Genomic DNA, 4,920 nt, shown 5'->3' with positions numbered 1-4,920 from the left:
CAACAATTTGGTTATAGTGTTATTTTGATAGCAGAGTGAATTCTGAGATGGTGCCCATATTGTCATTATTTTAACACTGTGCTTTACATGTATGCTAATAGAGTTGTCAATGGGGGCTTTTCCCCCATAGATCCTAATGGTACGATGTATATTTTTTACTTTTTTATTTGTATTTAACAACTGCCACCCTGTGAGATCAGGGACTGCCTTTTGCTCATCACTGGAGAGCCAGAGCCTAACCTCAGTTCCAGTGCACCAAAACAGACACCTTGTTGCCAAGTGACTCACCTAAATATCACAAATTGGGTTCTGTGAGAGCAGGTGTAAAGGGGTTTAAAGTACACGACAGTCACTAGGGATCCTCACCTGTGAAAGGAAAAGGCAGAGAAGCAAGAATAGGTAGAAGCAAAAGAACCGCGACACAAGCCTATCTGACAACCTTGATGGACCCAGAGGAGAGCTGTCAGTCTTGGATTGTCCTAGATTGATTCTTCTGGTTTGGGCCAGAGGTGTTAGGCCTTTTTACCTGCACCTCTCAGGCACTGGACGTGGGTGTGGCCCCTCCCCACAACTGGGCCACAATCAGTCCTTGAAGGAGTGGGTGGGTGCCTGTCACATGCATCACATTAATATGGTCTCCATTGTTTTTCTTCACAGTTTCCCTTTTTTTTTTTTCTTTTCTTGTAGGGATACTTGACAGAGGACACATTAGTGATAAGCAGTGTTCAACTTAGAATCAATAGGTCATGACTAGTATTGTGTATTCGAGTGCTGCCTCTGGGAGCTCCACCTCACTGCAGAGGCCCAGGCCTGCAGGCCAACTTGTTGTGACAGTCCCAGACTCCTTAGTCCCTGCCTCTCTGTGCACTTCCTGGTTATTTGCTCTGTCCCTACTCCCAGCAGCCTTGGGACTCACAATTCAGGATAACTGGGTCATATTTAGCTACATGATGTTTTCACTTTAGCCTCAAGAACCTTATCATCAGTTATGCACATACCCCTTGGGAAAATAAGAACTTTTACACTAACATCTTTCTTTTCTCTTACATGCAACTTGTTCTTAAGTGAAGTGTGCTGCTTGTGTCTTTAGTGTATCCAAGTGGCTTCAGTGAGCATGTCTAAAATACTAATCTATCCATCAGAGCTAACACAGGCCTGTTGGGCTCCCAATTCCCCCACCTTCAGTACTTAGTGACTATGAGTTTCAGGCAAGTTTATTTAACTTGTCTAAGATTCAGATTGATCAGCCTATGAAATGGGTATTCTGTACACTTGTTAGGACAATAGTGGGAATTAAATAACTTTCAAAAGTTAAAAAAATTAAGTAGTTTTCATTCTTTCAAAAATTATTTATTGAGCCCCTATAGGCATCTTCTGTACTCAATGATGCATTCATGAAAAAAACAAAACCCTGCTCTCTTGGAGTTTACATTCTTGGAGAGGTAACAGACAATAAACCCACATTAAGATAATTTCAGGTGAAAGTACTCTGAAGACATTGTGAAGATATAACAGGCTAGGGGGATGGAGAGTGACAAGGGATTCTGTATTGACTTTGCAGCATGCCCTTTGAAGGTCTCTGAGAAGATGAAATTTGAAAGAGATTAAATGCACCCTGGCCTGTGTGGCTCTGTTGGAGCGTTCTCCAGTAACTGAAGGTCTGCAGGTTCGATTCCCAGTCAGGGCATGTGCCTAGGTTGTAGTTCCATCTCCCAGTCCGGTTGTATACAGAAGGCAACTGATTGATGCTTCTCTCGCACATCAGTGTTTCTTTCCCTTCTTCTCTTCCTCTCTCTTTAAAAAGCAATGAGAAAATGTCCTCAGATGAGGAAAGGATAAAAGAAAAGAGATACAAAGGCAACAAGGGAGAAAACCAAGTAGGGAAGGGTGCCAGAGTGAGAAAATGGTAGGCCACCAGGTTCTGAGATGAGTCCACTGCCTGTTGGAGGAACAGCAAGAAATCAAGAGTGAGCAAAAACGGGTGGGGAAGGGAGGTAGGAAATGAGGTGGGGTAAGATGAGGGCCCAGGGCCAGGCCCTGCAGGCCAATCTGAGACAATATCTAGAATAAGTATCAGGAAGCCATTGGAAGATTTAAACAGAGAAATGACATTGTATTTTTATTTTTAAAGAATGACTATGGCTGATATGTAGAGAGAGATGACTAAGAGCAAGAAAAACAGGTCAAAGGCTACAGCAAATAATTAGTTGGTTTGAGCTCTGATTGTTACTGCTCTTAGGATTGTGATACATTAACAGTGTCCACTCTCTAACATGGTCAGAAACCTGGAAATCAACCAGACCTTGAGAAATGAAAATAATTTGCATAGATTCCATACACCAAAGCTCTACCCATGATGTTGTTCCTCAAGTTTCCACTTAGAGGGTACTTCACTTTGAACAGCATTCTAATGAACTTCCACCAACAAATTAAAAGAAAGATGGAGAAAAGTAGTAAAAGCAGGTATGTTCACAATAACAAGAAATACTAGAAAACCTGGTGTAACTAAAAAGAGAACTTTTAAAAACCTATAATCTGGTAACATTTAGGGACACACAGACTCTGAGTACTAACAGAATAATAATTGTGGCTTTAAAAATATGACTTTGGATCACCAGTAAAAGTGACCTTCTACTCTGTATCACTTGCATAAGAAGGCAGGGATATGAGTAGTGCTGTATTTGAGGAAATCCTCAAAATGTATTGACAAAAACATGATTCATCTGGGACATTTGCTTTTAACAAAAAGCTGTTTGTCCTAACAGCACTTGATAAGTGAAGTGTTTCTATATGAATAAAATACATTTTCAGCAACAGAACAATTCCAGACATACTTTTTAGCCAGACCAACCGACCATCTTGTCTCTAAACTGATGCTCAGTGGTTTTCTGAGGCTGAAGCTGATGTGTAGTGTATGTTTATATTCACCACAAGTAAGTGAATATAAACAAGTATTTTATTTATAGGTTTCTTTTTTTTTCCTTCAAAGACTACATAAATAGTGAAACAAGATAGAATATGCCTATAAGTTTCCAGGTTGTCTTTTATTTTCTCTCAAATTTTTCAAGGAAAAGCTTGTGATTTAAAAATGTCATTAAAAAAAAAAAAACTGCCATTTTGTACAATGGCCTTCATGGGATCCTGCTTTGAGTTGTTATTCTGGCAAATAAAACAAGTCAAACAAGATTAAACCAAGTCCTTCCTGAGGCAGGAAATCCAAAATATGGTACCCAAAGGTACATATCAATAGATCACTCTCATTAACAATAGAGTAACTCTCTCAACAGATTCAAATCATTCCTTTGTTGGAATCCCAGACCAATAAAACATTAATCTATGTAGTTAAGGTGATTTTAAAATAAAATGAGTTTGGACATGTTTATATCCATTGACCTTAAGAATTTACTTCAAGGAAATTATAAGAATTTGGATACAGATTTATTGAAAATGGTGTTCAGCATGGCACCATTCATACTGAAGAAATTAGTAATAATAATAATAAAGATGTGATACAAGTGCTCAATCACAGGGGAATAAATAAAACAGTACAGCTACTTAATTGACTCAGATGTCATAAAATACTATGGAAAAGAATGTTATATAAAATGTATATGAATACTTTTAAGAAGATGGGAAAGTACTCAATATAATATTAAAATGAGAAAAACAGGATATAAAGTGCTGTATGACCTCAGCTATGAGATACACATATATATCTTTTGTAATAAATGTCTCAATTTCTTTATATTTTCTATATTCCTGAAATTTTCTACAATAAGCATGTCATACTTTTCAATTACACCAAAACAAGTTATTTATTTCTTTAAAACCTGAAGGCCAATTTTGTTTCAGCTGAATTCAAAGAGAAAAATCTGCATAGCTAGGAAACAAGTATTTTAAATATATGAATTTAGGACATAGAAGATCCTAAAAACCCTTCAATCCCTGTTAGTGATACAATAAATAGAGCCTGCCTTTATGGCCATCCACAACTGTAAAAAAATTTTGAATTATTTCATACATTTTAATTTACATAGTCTCCATAGTATATTACCTTTTTTAACCACTTAGAAGTATTCAGGCAATGAAAAGGTAAAAAGTTCCCATTCCCTCTTCCAAAAGTATTTGTAAGGTATTTATAAATAAATTACATTATTTGTAAGTGTGGTTTAATTACTTTAAAATATCTAGAGCTAATACACCAGGTCAAAACAACTGACAAGAATACTTTATATATTATCAATTTGCCTAAGTCTATGAAATGACAATATTTCCTCAACTTTGAATCAAGACTTAAGATCTGAACCAGAATTTTGTATGCCTTCCAAAATGTGGACACAAAATATGCTGACATTTCTGAGGTATTTTTATGGTTCAGTTGCACCAATAAGACATAATGCAAACTTGAACTTTGGCTGAGACAATCTAAATAGCCATAAATCTGAATTAGTGGAGCTAGGGGCTTAACTGTTCTGAGAGGTGTCCAGGATGGTTCCCTGGTAAATGGATCTCACTAGATGTTCAGAAATGTTTAGCATCCTCTCCTGAAAGCCTCTGTTCCTTTAAATACACATCAGTTTGTAAGAGTGCATTTTTAAACAAAAATTATAAAATATTGCAGTATGGTTAATTGCTTTAAAAAAGCTAGCTCCAGACCAAATACAAAGGGCAGATAAATTCTTTGAGAGCAAGAACCCCCATCCAATATTGCATCATTATTTCTCAATGCTCCTACTTGTGTCTACTAGAATATGCCTCGGTTTCAACTAGATGACTGTCTCTCAAACAGGAAAATAGACTGTGAGCTCAGTGAGGGCAAAGGTTGTATCTCTTCCTTCTGGTGTGTGTGTGCATAGATAGCTGTCTCAAATAACAAAATAAACTGTGAGCTTAGTGAGGACAGAGGTTGTATCTCCTTTC

The sequence above is a fragment of the Furipterus horrens genome, unplaced genomic scaffold, assembly GCF_987537825.1.
Source record: "Furipterus horrens unplaced genomic scaffold, mFurHor1.1.pri manual_scaffold_7, whole genome shotgun sequence".
In the NCBI taxonomy this organism is placed as follows: domain Eukaryota; kingdom Metazoa; phylum Chordata; class Mammalia; order Chiroptera; family Furipteridae; genus Furipterus; species Furipterus horrens.
Note: the sequence above shows the minus strand (reverse complement) of the source record.